The following is a 17,925-nucleotide window of genomic DNA, read 5'->3' on the forward strand; positions in this document are numbered from 1 at the left end:
GGGGTGCTGGGGGACTCCCAATCTAAGGCACCAGCTCTCAGACAAGCCAGTTCCAGAGACTTTTCTCTGGTTAGAAACAACACGAACTGGGCAGAGCTGCTAGGAAGAGAGAAAAGGAGTCAGGTGAGGCAGAGCATCCTTCTAAGCAAAGACTCAAGAACTTTCTGGAACAGTGATGACCAGTTTTAAATTGAGCATGCTTGAGTGTATGTACATGTGTGTGTTTGAGCCTATGGGTGTGTGTGTACTTGAGCGTGTGTGCCTGTGCGCATGTGTGCGTGCTGGTGCACCTGCAGAGGCAAGAAGAGGATGTGAGATTCCTCAGAGAGACCTGCCTGCCTCTGCCTCCGGAGTGCTGGGATTAAAGGTGTGTGCCACCATTGCCTGTCTTTTTTGTTTTGGTTTGGTTTGGTTTGGTTTTTTGAAACAGGGTTTCTCTGTGTAGCCTTGGCTGTCCTGAACTCCCTTTGTAGACCAGGCTGGCCTCAAACTCACAGCGATCTGCCTGCCTCTGCCTCCTGAGTGCTGGGATTAAAGGTGTGTGCCACCACCACGCTCGGGCCGTCTTATTTTTTATAACTTTGTGGAACTGTCTAAATCTTCTGCAATAAACACCGGCGGGGGCAGGAGTGGTGGTGTGATCCAACAAAGTTCTTATCTTCTTTTAAATAAATAAATGCATAAATCTTCACATGGAAACATCTTGTAGAAGGTCTGAGAGCAGGTCCCTCCTCACCAGGAGCAGATGGCAGAGGGACTGAGCAGAGGCTGGGCTGGCGTCCTTCCTGCATTTGGAAGCATGACTCACTTCGATCTTCAGACTTCTTGGAAAAAGAAAAGTAGGCTCCCAGGGAGACTCACAGATTGCTCATCTCTTTCCTTCTGTTTCTACAGTGACAGAGGAACGCAGACTGTCCAGTCCTCCCCAGAAAAAGTTAACTCCATCCGCAGGCTCACCTGAGCCTGCTCTCAAGGCCTGACTAGTTAACAAGATCTCTGCTCCATGTCTTGGGCTGGGTTCCCCCCACCCCACCCTCACCCCTGACTAGTCTTTGCTGACTCTGGGTCCTGAGATCAGGGAGAAGAGAGAACCTCCCTCCTGGAGAAAGGTCACAGCCATAGCCAAGTTTTTGAGGCTCCCCCCCCACCCCTCCTCACTATGTGCACAGCTGCCACCTCTCTGGCCCTAAGATCTTACGTCCCTGGTCTCCACTCCTGGGTGGTGTTTCTTTTTCTTTTTTTTAATGTGTATCCCAGGCTGGCCTCGAACTCCAGATCCACCTGCCTCTGCCTCCTTCAGCAAATCCTTCCAGCCTGCGCCACCAGAGCCGGCCTGGGTGGTGTTTCTTGCACTTGCTTTGGAGAACCAGAGCCTAGGTAGGCACGTGGTGTGAGAAAGGCAGACCCCCTGGAACTAGAGTTACAGACAATTGTGAGCCGTCATGTGGGTGCTGGGAATTGAACCGGGGTCCTTTGCAAGAGCAGCCAGTGCTCTTAACCTCTGAGCTGTGTGTGCTTCTTCTTTTATTTTAAAAAAAAAGCCAACTATAACATAAGATTTACCACTTCAGGCAGCTTTTAAAAATACTGCTCTCCCTGTCTGGATTAGCTTGTTGTCTGTTGCCAGCAGTGCAGTAGCAGACGGGTGCGGTTTAGCAAAAAAAAAAAAAAAAGATTTATTTTGCCTCACGGTTCTGAATGTGTGAGATTGAGAGGCTGTATCTGGTGGTGGCCCTTCTTCCTCACAGACTTTGTCATTGTCATTTTTATCTCTGTGGCTGGGCTTGCTCTGGGATTTAAGCACATGTGTGCCGCGGTGCTCACATGAAATCAGGAGACAACCTCAAGTGTCAGCCCTCACTGCCTTGCGTCCTTTGAGGCACGGTCACTCTAGTTTCCCCACTGCTGACTCTGGCCACCCAGCTTGCAACGGAGTCTCTGCTTTTTATCTTCCCACAGGCATGCTGGGATGGTGGAGGTGATGGCTCCAGCTGCTGCTTTCAGCTTTGCATGGGTTTTAGGGAATCAACCTCCATTTCCCTAGGCTACCTGCAGACTTTGTATGCAGTGTAAGGCATTATGTAAAGGGAGACGTGTGTGTGTGTGTGTGTGTGTGTGTGTGTGTGTGTGTGTGTGTGTTCTGGTCCCTCCACCAGGATCAGCCGTATGCCCCTCCCCCACGGCCATATAGATCACCCCTCTCATCTCTCCAGGCCACAGCGCTAAAACCCCACATTCACATTTGATTTCTACTCCCACACAACGGGGGATTAATTTTCATCTCCGGAATCCTTGAGGGATACACTCAGGCCACATCCAGACCACAGCACTGTCCCTGCTACAGTGTGAACAAATCGGAAATGTGAAATCTAAGCAGAACATGAATGCCAGGGCAGGAGCCCGGGATGGGGGGTGGGAGAGGAGGGGGGAGGGGGGCAGAGGAATTGCAAGGCCAAGTAGGCAGCTCTCAGTGGCCTGGAGGTGGTAAGCACCTTCTCTTTGGTATTTTCTGAGTTACTAATTTGTAAATTCAGTCTCCATAGGTACTTCCACATATGGGAAACCAAACGCCAAAAACCAGTATACGTCAAGGGTAGCACTCTGGTTTCAGGCATCCACTGGCAGTCTGGGAATGTATCCCTGGAAGAAGGGGGGAGGGGGAGAGGGAGGGGGACGGGGACGGGGGATGGGTATTTACAGGATCTTCCAGAGCTAGGTGTAGGATGAGCTGGAATTCTCCTAGAGAGGTAGGGTGCAAGGGTCCAAGGGGACAAACTGGCTCAGTACCTTTGCTCTGTGGTTTCCCAGAGCAGTGGTCTCCTGCTGAGCACCATGGTGCATTGGAGGTCAGGCCCAGGGTCACCAGAAGCACTCTCCATGACAGTAGAGCCACAGGGAGCACCCCAGGCTCCTGCCCTGCTCTGTGCATCCTCTATTAGCAGACCCAGAAATCCTTCCGGCAAAGCACTACAAAAGGCTCAGGAGGAGATGCCAAGGCTGAGGCTGCACGCTGACGGTCCCCGGTCCCCGACTTGCCTACTGAGGAATTTAAAATCTTCAACAAAGAGGAGGGCAACGGGGTATCACTCCAGAGCAGGGGAGAGAGAGGTGCCAGCCAATGAATTCACAATGCAACAGAAGATAGACCCACTACTGCACTGTGAATCAACCAACCAAGAGGCTATGTCTCAGATGTCCTACAGGGTTATCCTGAAGACCTATGGATCATGGAGAGGAAACAGAACATTAACCCTTCTCCTGCCTGGAGCCTCCGCCTTCACATTCAAGAGAGGCAGAGGCAGGTGATCCTCTCTGAGTTGGAGGCCAGCCTGGTCTACAGAGTAAGTTCCCGGGACAGCCAGGGCCATTACACAGAGACATACTGACTCTAAAAATAAATAAATAAAGTAATTAATAGTCTTATGTGTATGAGTGCTTTGTATGTACCTCTGTGTACCACATGGGTGCCTGGTGCCCACAGAGGCTAGAAGAGGGCATTGGAAAGCTCCAGAACTGGAGTTACAGAAAGTTGTGAGCTGCCATGTGGGCGCTGGGAATTGAACCCGGGTCCTTTGGAAGAGCGGCCAGTGCTCTTAACCTCAGAGCCACCTCTCCAGCTCTCCTCCTCCATGTCTACCATCCCTTTGGAGACGAGGTTCAGTGTCCGGCTGAAGGACAGGCTTGCGGAGACGGGTGCCAGTGCAGAGCCCAGCTCTGAGGAAGGGCGTCCATGACAGAGGCAGAGAGCCACGGAGGGAAAGAGCAGTAAGAGGCCACACACAGCTGATGACAGGGTGAGCTCGTCCTGGACACCTTGGCCTCATCTCCCTGGAACTCTGTTTTCCGTTAGCCACTCAGTCCCTAGCACTTGGAAACAGGCTGTAGGCAAAGGACATTTCTCTCTGGTTGACCAGAGGGCACCTCTAAAACAGTTTCCTCTATGGGTGACCCAACCACCAGAGCCCTTTCTTCTTCTTATTCCTTGGCCTCACAGGAGCAGCTGACACTGTTGCAAAATCATCAGTTCCAAGAAGGACATGGTGGCAGTGGCACCCAGCTGTAATCCATCACTCAGGAGGCTGAGGCAAAAGGATGACAAGCTTGAGGCTAGCCTGTGCTACAGAGTTCCTGGCCAGTCTAAGCAATAGAATGAGATCCTTTCTCAAAAGAACAAAAAACAAAACAAAAACAATTAAGAGGCTGGAGAAATTAAAAACGTGTAATGCTAGCCGGATGGTGGTAACAGTGGTGCACGCGTTTAATCCCGGTACTTGGGAGGCAGAGGCAGGTGGATCATCGCTGTGAGTTCAAGGCCAGCCTGGTCTACAGTGTGAGTTCCAGGACACCCAAAGCTAAACAGAGAAACCCTGTCTTGAAAACAAAAAACCAAAACCACTTTTGGTTGGGCGCGGGTGGCACACGCCTATAATCCCAGCACTCAGGGAGGCAGAGGCAGACAGATCTCTGTGAGTTCGAGGCCAGCCCGGGCTACAAAGTGAATCCAGGACAACCAAGGTTACACAGAGAGACCCTATCCCAAAATAAAATAACACACAAACACACACACACACACACACACACACACACACACACACAGAGAAAGAAAGAAACAAACAAACAACCCTCTTAATGCAGAATCCTGAGCACTGGGGTCTGGACCCCAGGGCCCATGAGACAGGCTAGGTATCCAAATTGTGCCTGTAGCAGAACCAAAAGGATCAATGGGGCTTGCTGGCTTCCAGCCTAGGGGAGAAAACTTGAGCCCCAGGTTCAGCGAAAGCCCTGGCACCTGATGGCCTCTTTTGGACTCCATGTGAGTCCAGATGCACAATACACATGTGTACATTTACTCGAATAGGCAGGCAGATAGGTAGGCAGGTAGATACATGGATGGATAGATAGATAGATAGATAGATAGATAGATAGATAGATAGGCATCTCAAGGGCTGGAGAGATGACTCAGTGACTGTTTTTCCACAGGTCCTGGGTTCAATTCCCAGCACCCACATGGCAGTTCATAACTGTCTATAACTGGAGTCCCATGAGATAGGATGTCATCTTCTGGTATATAGATGTACATGCATATAAAATAGGTAATCTGGAGGTGAGAGCAGGGTGCAGTGATAGAGCAATTGCTTAGCATCCATGAGGCCCTAAGTTTCAGCCCTAGTAGCAGAGAAAATAAAATCGAGGCTGGAGAATTAGCTCACTGGTAAGGGCACTTGGCTGCTCTCCAGAGAGCCCAGACTCAATTCCCACCACCTACATGGTGACTCACAACCACTTGTAACTTAAGGACGTGACCCTCTTCTGGAGAAAGCTTTAATGCCAGCATTGGGGACGGGGTAGGGTGGGGAGCGGGACAGGACACTTCTAGCTGGACTTTTGGCTACTTTATTGGGTTCTTTTTCCTACCCCCTGTCCCTTCCAGCCCCCCAACGCTAGGTAGGAGAGGAAGAAGGTTAGAGGAGAGAGGGGGCATCGGTATTGTTAGACTTTGGGGTTCCTTGGGGTGAGTTTTATCTCCAAGCAATAAACAGCAACAAACAGCAGCAGCAGGTGGGTAGCAGCTGCCACAGCCCCTCTTGGGGCTCTCACATTATATACCCTTTGAAGAGACCCCAGAATTCCAAACTATCTTCAGCTGGCAAAATCACGCCCCTGCTAGGGCACGAGGCAAACCATAAGCGGCTGCTGTGGACAATCTGAAGCAACCCATATCCCATACCTGGGGTTAAAACAAAAACATATTCCCTATAACTTTTTGTTTGTTTGTCTTTCGAGACAGGATTTCTCTGTATAGCCTTGGCTGTCCTGGGCTCCCTTTGTAGACCAGGCTGGCCTTGAACTCACAGAGCGCCACCTGCCTCTGCCTCTTGAGTACTGGGATTTAAAGGCGTGTGCCACCACCACCCAGCACATTTCTGTTTTTTTTAAAGAACCAAAAATTCTCACTACATTTCCCCCTTTCCACTTTAAGCCATTAATATCCATTTGACTAGCTGTGTCATGCTACTAAGGCAGAGGCAGGCGGATCTCTGTGAGTTCAAGACCAGCCTGGTCCACCAAGTGAGTACAGTACAGCCAGGGCTCTGTTATACAGAGAAACTCTGTCTCGAAAAACAAAAACAAACAAACAAACAAACAACAAAACAAATCTTAAAAAGAGAGAGAGAGAGAGAGAGAGAGAGAGAGAGAGAGAGAGAGAGAGAGAGAAAATAGGTAAGCTGCAGAAACAGAGACCCTACAGTACAGGGACTTAGAGAAGCCTGTTTTTCCAGAGGATTTTGTGATCTATTTGACAACCTTCCTCCTCAGCCTTGGTTAGTTCAGAGAACTGTTTATGTTACAGCCGTTATGTTGGTGGCCCTGATGGATGGTTTGCCTCCCTCCTACAGTGCTACCCTGTGAGGTATTGTGTGACCAGCCTAGCCCAGCAGAGGAGTAATTCATCACTCCACTCTGCATCTTCCCCATTGGTGTCACCTCCCATCATCCAGCTGCCCTCCCACAGGAAGGAGCCAGCAAAACAACTCGCAATCACATTAGCGGAAGGGGATGAAGGGCCAGAAAGCCAGCAGTAAGGCCCCGAAATAGAGCACTCACGTTACACTTGATAATCACCTCGCTCACCACGACTTGTGCAATTATGTAATGCCGATGTCAGTGGCTTTTTTTCTTGCTTGGTAAACAGATAGCAAATACGCTCCAAAGCCACTTACTGATGAGTCCCGACTACGTGGCAGGACATTTAAATGCACTTCTAACTACTTTGTCTCTATCCTCCCACCATGGGTCTGTTTTCCAGCTAGAAGTCTTCACTTTCTAGAAACTTCTCTAGCATATTTTTTCCCTGACATAATTTCCAGACAATAAATGACACACATCTTGTACAACCTCCCCCCCCCCCCCCCGCCCCTTCCAAATGCTAGGGGTTGAACCCATGGGCTGAGAGGCCTGTGCTGGATACGTTTTCTCCTGCTTTGCCTGTGCTCACGTGTCCTCTCTCAGATCAAGACCCCAGAGAGGTACCTCGGCCCTCCACCCCCAGTGTCTAGCTGGAACCGCCCTTCTTCCCTGTCACCAGGGATTGTTTCTGTTGGTTCTCAAGCCCCATGAAAGTGAGCCCTGTAGTAGGAGGGACTCAGGACTGGGGGGTGGGGGGAGGGGGATCACCTCACCTGGGGGCTCACTAGCTCCAAGTGAGACACCCTGACGCTGTGAAATTAGACTGAGAGTGATGGAGTAGGGTACCCACACATGGGTGTGCTCCTCAAAGACACACCAACCCAAGGGTACATAACACACACACACGCAAAGTAAATCCTCAACAGCAAGACTTCTCCATTCTACTTCTTCTGCTTCCAGATGCAGGCTAACCCACTGGCATTCTTGCCAGTCTCCCCAGTTTCTCGAGTCTGTTCCCTCTACCTAGAATATCCCTCAACCACATGAAGTCTCCCAAGTTCTAGGCCCCTTAACCACTATGCTATATCCGCTAGCCCATTTCTAGGCCCAGTTGGAAGGTCACCTCTGTGAACCTTCCCCACATGCCTGAAACAATTGAGATCTGTCTTTCTCTGGCTCCTAATGGCCGGAACAGCGCTTGTCTTTTTATAGAGCTGACCTCCCTTTAGGGCCGAGAGCTGGCATACTCAGAACATACTCAGGACAGTTCCTGGCCCATCTGTGTCTCTTCTTAAAAGTCCCTGAGCAGGGCAGTGGTGGTACATGCCTTTAATCCCAGGAGGAAGAGGCAGTAAGATCTCTGAGTTCAAGTTCAGCCTGGTCTACAGAGATCCTGGACAGACAGCGCTACACAAAGAAACCCTGTCTTGGAAAAAAAAAAAATCTCTGAATAGGGGACTGAGTATATGAATAACTCAGTGGTGGCACACACCTTTAATCTCAGCGCTTGGGAGGCAGAGGCAGGAGGACCTCGCCTGGTCTAAAAAGCCAGCCTGGAACTGCCAAAATAACACAGAGAAACCCTGTCTCAGAAAACTAAAAAAACCAAAACAAAACAAAAAACACTTGCTGCACAAGCCTTAACTACTTGAATTACTTCCCTGGACCCCAGGGTTGAGGAGAAAACATGCCCGAAAAGCGCATCCCTGCGCACACACACACACACACACACACACACACACACACACACACACACAAAATCATTAAATAAAATAAGAATGAAAACATTTCACTGGTCAAGCTTACTACTTCAAAGGATGGGCAGAGAGGCCAACTCAGAAACGCTACTTTAGCGCCACCTACTGGCACTCCCAAGTATGACAGTTTTCAGGTTCTCTGAATCCAGGAAACTCAATCTTTTCATTAGGTTTTGTTTGTTTGTTTAGATTTTTTTTTTTCGAGACAGGGTTTCTCTGTGTAGCCTTGGCTGTCTTAGATTTGCTTTGTAGACCAGGCTGGCCTCGAACTTACAGAGATCCACCTGCCTCTGCTTCCCAAATGCTGGGATTAAAGGCCTATGTGCCACCACACCCGGCTTCCTTGTGATTTTGTGTCTGTGTGTGTGTGTGTGTGTGTGTGTGTGTAAGAAAGAGAGACGGAGACACAGAGAGAAACAGAGGTGGCTCAATGGCTCATGTGCCACAAAACACATATGGAAGTCAGAGGACAACTTTTGTAACATAAATTCTCTTCTTCCTCCTATATGCAGGGTCTGGGAATTACACTCTGGTCATCAGGATTGCAATGTCAGGCAGTAAGGACCTTTAGCCAGACGGCTGGCCTCACTTTGGTTTTTGAGACAGTCTCTCACTGGGGCCTGTGGCTCCCCAGTTTGACTAGGCTGGCAATCAAGCTGGAGAGAGCCACCTGTCTGCCTCTCCAACACTGGATTGGAGCACATTCGACCACGTCTGGTCTTTTCGATAGGCGCTGAAATTCAAGTGCAGAGCCTTACACTTGCACAACACGACGGCTAATGTCAGTTGTCAACTTGTTGAGGTCTAACATCATTTCGAGTAGGGACCTCTGGGCGTGCCTCCGCGGGACTTCCTTGATTCGAGTAATTGAGGTGAGAACTCACCGACCATGGGTGGCACCATTCCCTGAGCTGAGGACTGTATGAAAAAGAGAAAGGGGGCCAGGCACAGTGGCGCACACCTGTAATCTACAGGTCAAGTCCAGGACAATCAAAGCTATGCAGAGAAACCCTGTCTCAAAAAACCCAGAGAGGGAGAGCAGAAGCAGTTGCCACTTTTCTTCTTCTTCTTCTTCTTCTTCTTCTTCTTCTTCTTCTTCTTCTTCTTCTTCTTCTTCTTCTCTTCTTTTCTCTTCTTCTTTCTTCTTCTTCTTCTTCTTCTTCTTCTTCTTCTTCTTCTTCTTCTTTTTCTTCTTCTTCTTCCTTTGGTTTTTCAACACAGGGTTTCTCTGTTGTAGCCTTAGCTATTCTAGACTCATTTTGTAGACCAAGTTGGCCTCAAACTCACAGCAATCTGCCTACCTCTGTCTCCCGAGTGCTGGGATTAAAGGTGTGCACCGCCGTGCCCAGCCCGTCACTTTGCTTCTTGACTTTGGGCCTCAAGTTCCTGCCACCCAGCCTTCCCATCATGATGGACTGTACCCCCAAAGTACAACCCACTACAAACCCTCCTTCAAGCTGCTTTTATCAAGTGTTTTAGGACAGCAGTGGGGAAAGAAGGACATTTACTAGTTGAGCTGTCTCCCCAGGGCTTGTAAGTCTCTCTCATGCTGCCTAGGTTGGCCTTGAAAGTGGCATATAGGTGAGGATAAGCCAACTCTGACCCTCGGGCCTTCACTTCCTAAGGACTGAGGAGAGAGTAAGAATGACAGCAAATGGCTTACAGCTTTGTGGCCACCTATTTTCTGTTTTTGTTTTTGGAAACAAGGTTTCTCTGTGTAGACAGAGATCCCCCTGCCTACTGAGTGCTGGGACTAAAGGCAGGTGCCACCATTTAGTTTTGGCTTTTACTGAGATGGGAGCATGGAGAAGGTGTGAACTAAGAGACATCCTCTGATGTCTACATTCTTTCTTTCTTTCTTTAAGTTTTTTGAGACAGGGTTTCTCTGTGTAGTCTTGGCTGTCCTGGACTCACTTTGTAGACCAGGCTGGCCTTGAACTCACAGCGATCCACCTGCCTCTGCATCCCAAGTGCTGGGATTAAAGGCGTGCGCCACCACGCCCGGCTCTTATGTCTACATTCAAAGGTCCCTTCTGCTACTGTGTGGAGGAAGGAGGGACTGTGTCAGGCAAAGAGAGAAGTGGACACTAGCTAAGAGACTACTGTAGGCCCCAGGGTGAAAGAACAGAGAGACGAAGCTAAGGGTGGGTGTGCACAGATGTGGACTGCCAAAATGTGTTGACTGATAAGGTAAAGGATAGAAGGGCTGGAGAGATGGCTCAGTAGTTAAGAGCACTGGCTGCTCTTCCAGTGGACCCAGGTTCATTACCCAGCACTCAGACGGCAGCTCACAACTGTCTGTAACTCCAGTCCCAGAGGATTTGACACCCTCACCCCAATATACATAAAATTAAAATTAGTAAGAGAAAAAAAAACAAAACAAAACAAAAGGAGAAAGCCTATCACCACCCCAAATACGGCCTAAGGAACCTGTCCTAATCAGGATTACTATTGATGCAATGAAGCATCATGACCAAAGCAACTTGGAGAGTGTGGTGGTTTGAATGAAAATGGTCCCCATAGGCCCACAGGGAGTAGCAATATTAGGGGTGGCCTTGTTGGAGGAAGTGTGTCAAGGGTGTGGCCTTGTTGGAGGAAGTGTGTCAAGGGTGTGGCCTTGTTGGAGGAAGTGTGTCAAGGGTGTGGCCTTGTTGGAGGAAGTGTGTCAAGGGGGTCAGCTTTGAGGTTTCAGAGGCTCAAGCCAGGCCCAGTGTCACTCTCCCTCCCTGATGCCTTTGGATCCAGATCCCAAGGTAGAACTCCCAGCTACTTCTCCATCACCATGACTGCCTGCACACCACAACGCTTCCTGCCATGACTGTAATGCACTAGACCTCTGGAACTGTAAGCCAGCCCCAATTAAATGTCTTCCTTTTGAAAAGCTGCCATGGTAATGGTGTCTCTCGACAGCAATAAAACCCCACATCACAGCTTATCACTGATGCAAGTCAGGGCAGGAACCTGAAGACAGGAGTTGATGCAGAGGCGATGGAGGGGTGCTGCTTACTGGCTTGTTCCCTATGATTTGCTTGGCCTATTTTCTTCTGGAACCCAGGATCACCAGCCCAGGGATGGCACCATCCACAATGGCCTGGGCCCTCTCCCATCAATCAGGAAATTAAAAAAAACAAAAAACAAAAGCTCTACAAGGGCCTGGAGAGATGGCTCAGCAGTTAAGGACACTGACTGCTCTTCCAGAGGACCCAGGTTTAAATCCCGGCACCTACATGGCAGTTCATAACTGTTAACTCTGAAGATCTGACACTTTCACAGAGATACACGCAGGCAAAACATCAATGTACATAAAATAAAGGTAAAAAAAAAAAAATTTTGTAATGCCCCACAGGCCTGCCTACAACCTGATCTTATAGAGGCATTTTATCAGTTGAGGTTCTCAAATGATTCTAGCATGTATCAAGCTGAGATAAAGTGGAAGTGGAAGGATAAATTGGTTATTAATGAAGTGGAGCAGATCAGGGAAGGACTTGGGTTTGGGCCACAGCCATGGATAAAATAGCTAATGGCATGGCCACGCTGACAGTGGAACGCAGTAGCACTCAGGAGACAGCTTTGGCCTGACTGGATGAATTGCTGTGACTGTGGTTTATGTTTGTGTGTGTGTGCATGTGGAGGTCAATTCTCTCCTTCTCCCACGTGGGTTACAAGGATCACACTTAGGTCATCAGACTTGGTAGCGTCCATCAAACTCATGATCCCCCTGCCTCCATCTCCCAAGTGGTAGGGCTATGGTAAGAGAGATGCCTTGGCAGGGTTCAGCCACCATACACAGCTGCTGGGCCACACCAGCCAGCGGGAATCAACACTGGATGAGATGTGGGTCAGAGCAGGAGGTAGCATCGAAAAGGAGCAAAGGACCAAGTGGCTCTATGAGCAAGCGAGACTCTGTAGCACACTGGCTCCGTCCCAGCTCCAGTTCGTAAGATGGCTCAGTGAGTAAAGGTGCTTGCCACCACGCCTGACAACTGTGTTGGATATCCAGGAGGCCTATGATGACAAAGAGACAACTCTTGCAGGCTGACCTCCGCACACACATTTACTAAATTAATAATGTGATAACTATTCATTTTTAATTAATCTTGGTTTTGAAGACAGGGTGTTTCCGTGTAGTCCTGGTTATCCTGAAACCATTCTGTAGGCCATGTTGGCCTCGAACTCAGAGGTCTGCCTGTCTCTGCCTCCCATGATCTAGGAGTGCTGGAGCCTATGCCACCACTGCCCAGCTGACAAATGTAATTTTAGAAAGACATGTTTGGACTGTTTGCCCGTCTATGTACCACATGCATGCAGTATCTGCAGATGCCAGAAGAGGGTGCCAGATGCCCCAGAACTGGAGTTAATAGACCGGGTGCTGGGAATGGACTCCAGAAGCTATGGAAGTGTAGTCAGTGCTCTTAAACACTATGCTAGGCTGGAGCACACGCCTTTAATCCCAAGACTCCAGAGGCAGAGGCAGGTGGATCTCTGTGAGTTCGAGGCCAGCCTGGTCTACAGAGTCCAGACCAACCAAGGCTACACAGAGAAACCCCATCTCAAAAAAACAAAAACAAAAACAAAAACAAAAATAAAAAAAATACTCAGCCATTTTTCTAGCCCTCTGTAAGAACAAGTTTTAAAAAACTTGTCTGGTTAAGAACACTGCTTTTCCAAAGGACCCAGATTCAATTCCCAGCACCCAAATGGCAGCTCACAAGTGTCTATAACTCCAGTTCCAGGGATTCTGACACCTTCAGACCAATGCACATAGAATAAAAGTATTAAGATTTTATTTATTTATTATATATACAGTATTGTGACCCCATGTGTGCCTGCAGGCCAGAAGAGGGCACCAGATCTCATTATAGATGGTTGTGAGCCACCATGTGGTTACTGGGAATTGAACTCAGGACCTTCATCTCTCCAGTCCCCAAATAAAATTATTTTTTAAAAAATTTAAAGGTGATTCCCAAGGAGTCTTCACTTTCCCAAAGATTTTTACAGGTGCTGAGGACTCTAACTTAGGTTTTCACACTGATACATCAAGCAATTCATGAAGGATCATTCCAAACCCTAAAACTAAAGCCCTTACACACACACACACACACACACACACACACACACACACACACAACTAGGGTGCCAGGAGCCAGTATCTTTTTTTTTTTTTTGAGACAGGGCTTTTCTGTGTAGCCCTGACTGTCCTGGACTCACTTTGCAGACCAGGCTGGCCTCCAACTCACAGCAATCTGCCTACCTCTGCCTCCCAAGTGCTGGGATTAAAGGTGTGTGCCACCTCTGCCTGGTTCACTATTTCCTTTTTCAATGATGAAATTCATACAGGCTTTCCTAGGATCACACAACACAGTGAGGATGGAGCAGAACTCCAGAAAAGAGAAGCCACACTGCAAAGTCCTACAGTCAAGCTACTAAGGCTGACCTTTGAACTTGTGACCTGCCTGCTTCTGTCTTCCAAGCAGGTGGGTTCCAGAGCCGTAGCACTTTCTACTCTTTCTGCACTTAGCATTCTCTCCCCATACCCAGGCTAGCTAAAGGAGCTCTAGCGATCAGCAGCTTTCCCCTGCAACCCAGCAGCAACCATGTGTATTGCAGCTACTCCAAAAACCTCATGGTTAAGGAGTTTCATATCCTGTGGCAATTCCACTCCCAGTGCAGGGAAAACACTTTGAATGGACTCATCTAATCTGAGGCCTAAGAAGCTATTACCTGTACTCTCATCTTTAGTGCATTCCTGACTATTTTTGAAGAACCAAAGTACGTAATGGTATTCCTGGGTTCTCCGAGTGTCAAGAAGGAATGGAAAACTCCAGTACACTGCCATTTTCCACGGGAGGAAACCATAACTTGCAACACGCTAAAGGTAAAAAAAATATACATGATGAAAACCAATCCAAGTCCCGAAGCCCCATCCTAGAATAAGGCCAAATAAATGTACCCTTCAATTCAAAGACTCAAAGATACAGCTGAGAAGGGGAAAGAAGTGTTTAAAAGTCTGCGTTACACATGGTGGCACATGCCTTTAATCTCAGCACTCTGGAGGCAGAGGCAGAGGCAGAGGCAGGTGGATCTCTGTGAGTTCAAGGCCAGACAGTTCTACTAAGGCCATGGGTAGTCTAAACACTTCTCAATAAAAAGAACCAGAGCTCCGTGGGAAAATGGAGTTGGGTAAGAGAAAAGGAGTGACCTGAAGTGTCTTGTACTGTAAAGACCAATGTCACAGGCGAGACACTTGGACTGAACCAACTCTGTCACAAAAGCACACATGGGCAGCTAGGGGCACAGCTCAGTAGGACAGGGTTATTGTGGTGTAAAGTCCTGGGTTCAACACACAACACTGAAGTAAAAACAAAAGTAAACTCTACAGTCAACTTGTTTCTATTGACTTTAGGTGGGACAATTCAACCAACAATATAAACTACAGAACTGGTATTAATCCATAATGATTAAAATGACTAAATGGGGAGACACACCACACCCTTCTTATAATTAGTAAATAAAGGAATAGAAGTAGTGAATCAACACTTGACCAAATCCTCAGTATTATTTGTTGCAGTCGGTAGAAACCCACAGATGCCAAAATCAGAACCAGAGAACATAGCAGCCTCAGGTATGTCCCTCCCTGAACGGTACTCTAAAGGGAGAGCTAGTCTCAGAGCAGAAGTCTGTCTGGCAGACATCACTTCACCCACGTGATCCATCCAGCCTCCTCAGTGGTCATTAGTCTCATCAGCATCTTGCAGTGGACATAACACACTGAAACCCAGAACTGTGTGAGTCTCCTGCCAAAGAATAACCTCAGCCTAATAATGGAGTTGCCAGGTAAATAAACACAATTTAAAGACATTCTGTAACTGTCTAGTGCTCTCAGGACAGCAAGTCTAAAAAAATGGTGACTAAAGCCAGGTGTGGTGGCACTCATCTGTGTAATCCCAGCAATTTGGGAAGGCGAGAAAGGATTACAAATTCAGTACAAGGCTGCAACTTTAGCCAAACCCCTCAAGATAGATAAAAAAAAAAAAGGTCAGAGATGGAACTCTGTGGCAGGGTACTTATACACAGCAAGTGCTAGTTCAACTCCAAGTCCTGTGGAGAAAACAAGAATGGAAAAACATCAAGGTGCTGGGCATGGTGGCGCACATCTATAAATCCAGCACGCAGAGGTGGGTGGATAGCTGTGAATTCAAAGCCAGCCTGGTCTACAAACAGGACAGCCAAGGCCATACAGAAAAACTCTTGTCTCAAAAAACCAAACCAAACCAAAGAAACAAAAGAAAAAACCCCGCAAGGCTAAGAAATAAAAGGCAATAGAATGCATTGTGGGATTCTAGATAGTATGAGGAACCAGGAAAAATAAAGACAACAGGCGCAATTTCAGTCTGTAGCTTAGTCGATAGTGCTTTATGGACATTTACTGGTTTGGGTAACTTTATTATGGCTATGAAGAATGTTAACATTTAGAGGGAAGCTGGGTGAATAGAAGAAACTTGTTATTTTTGAAAATAAGTTTTAAAGCTAGGACATGCTGGGAGTAGACAGCTATCAACTATAACTAAAAATAAAGTGAGTAGATCTTAAGAGATTCATGCATTGTTGATACTCAAAATCTGAAATTCTCTGAACTCTGACATGATGTAAGAATGTTCCCCCTCATTTCAACAAAGTAAAATAAGCACAGCTATCCAAATTATTACACTCACAAATGACAAAAGAGAACCAAGCTGTGAGACTAAGTTAGTGGAAAAGGTGTGTTTAGTAGGAGAAATGGTTTAGCTGCATTTTAAGGCCAGCACTGAACTAGTTTTTAAACCAGTCTCTTCAGCAGTCAGGGAGCAGCATCACCACCTCCCCAGGGTCTCACATAACCCAGGCTGGCCCTGAACTCGCTTTGTAACCAAGACCACCCTGTAGTTTCCCATCTTCCTGCTCTCACCCCCGCCGTGGCCCAGCACTAGGGTGACAGGTGCTGCCACCATGCTGTTTTATATGGTATTAGCAACTAGCAGCAGAGCTTTGTGCATGCTAGGCAAGTACTGAACCAGCCGAGCTACATCTCCATCCTGAGTCTAACATTTTAGGGAAGGGAAAAAAATTGAACATGGGATTTTTGGAAAAACAATTTTAATAGACCAAACCCAAGGTCCTGAACTCGTCCAACATTGAGCGATCTTGAGCCCCTCAATACGCAGGAAGGTTACAGATGAGCTGCCACCTTCTTGGTCCCTTCCTTTTGGTCTACTCCTAAAGCCGTGAGACACTTTCCATGAGATATGAAGAGATTGGGAAGCAATGGCTCAAATCACTTAAGTGCTAACATTTTAAATGGGAAAAAATTTTTCTTTTTTAAAAATTGTCGAGTTTCTCTGTGTAGCTTGGCTGGCCTTGAACTAAAAGTGATCCACCTGCCTCTGCCTCTCTAGTGCTGGGATTAAAGGTGTGCGCTATCACGTCCATTGGCAAAAAATAATTTTGAATAATCTCATGTCCAACCTAAATAAAGTGGGAAAAAACACAGGTAAACTTGCTTTTCTCTGGATACTTTCCCACCTAAATTACTAAACAAAGTGACTTATGAGAATCCTAACAACACTAAAGGAGTCAAGAATTTAAGGTGGGGCTAGAGACAGCTCACGGGTTGAGCACATTAGTTATTCTTCCAGAGGACCAGGGTTCCAGAGGACCAGGGTTCAATTCCCAGTACCCACATGGTCAAGCTTATAGCTGCCTATAGTTCAAGTTCCAGTGGATCCAATACCCTTACACGTATGCAGGCCAAATACCAATGCACATAAAACATTTTTTAAATTAAATGTGAAAAATTTGTATATTCAAACTAATAGAAACACTGAAATGCCCAATTTGGGGAGATCCATTTTATAAAAAAGAGTTTTGAGGGGCTGGAGAGATGGTCAAAGGTTAAGAGCACTGGCTGTTCTTCCAAAGATCCTGAGTTTAATTCCCAGTAACCACATGGTGGATCACAACCATCTACAATAAGATCTGGTGCCTTCTGGCCTGTGGGTGACATGTAGGCAAAACACCAAATGCATAAATAAATCTTTAAAAAAAAAAGTTTTGCAGAAAAAAAAATATCCAGAAGATTTTACTGTGCTTTTGGTATGCAGGGCTGACTATAATGTTAGAAATCAACACTGATTTTCCTCCCCAGGGAGGGCCTAGGAAGCACCAACCAACTCAGCTATATCCTAACGTTACTGAGCCCCTTACTCTGCAGCCCGGACGTGTGGAATTCCAGGGTAACACACTGTCTACAGTATTAAACTTCATTCTCAGAATCCCTTAATATATAGTTTTCGGACTTTTAACTCTCTAGAATCGGGTCATCTTAAGAGCAAAGACCATCCGGCAGGAGAGATGGCTCAGAGGTCAAGAGCATTGTCTGCTCTCCCAGAGGTCCTGAGTTCAATTCCCAGCAACTGCAACCACACGGTGGCTCACAACTAACTATAATGAGATCTGGTGCCCACTTTTGACCTGCAGGTGTACACACAGGCAGAATACTGTATACATAATAAATAAATCTTTAAAAAAAAAAAAAAGGCAGATCGCTGTGAGTTCGAGGCCAGGCTGGTTTACAAAGTGAGTCCAGGGCAGCCAAGGCTACACAGAGAAACCCTGTCTCAAAAAAGACAAAACAAAAAAACCTTAAGGAAAAAACAAATTCCAATTGTGATCAAAGTTTATACAAAGAGCAAGCCACTAGAATTTCACTTTTAGGACCTGTATC

This window comes from Acomys russatus, chromosome 29 (genome assembly GCF_903995435.1).
Source record: "Acomys russatus chromosome 29, mAcoRus1.1, whole genome shotgun sequence".
In the NCBI taxonomy this organism is placed as follows: domain Eukaryota; kingdom Metazoa; phylum Chordata; class Mammalia; order Rodentia; family Muridae; genus Acomys; species Acomys russatus.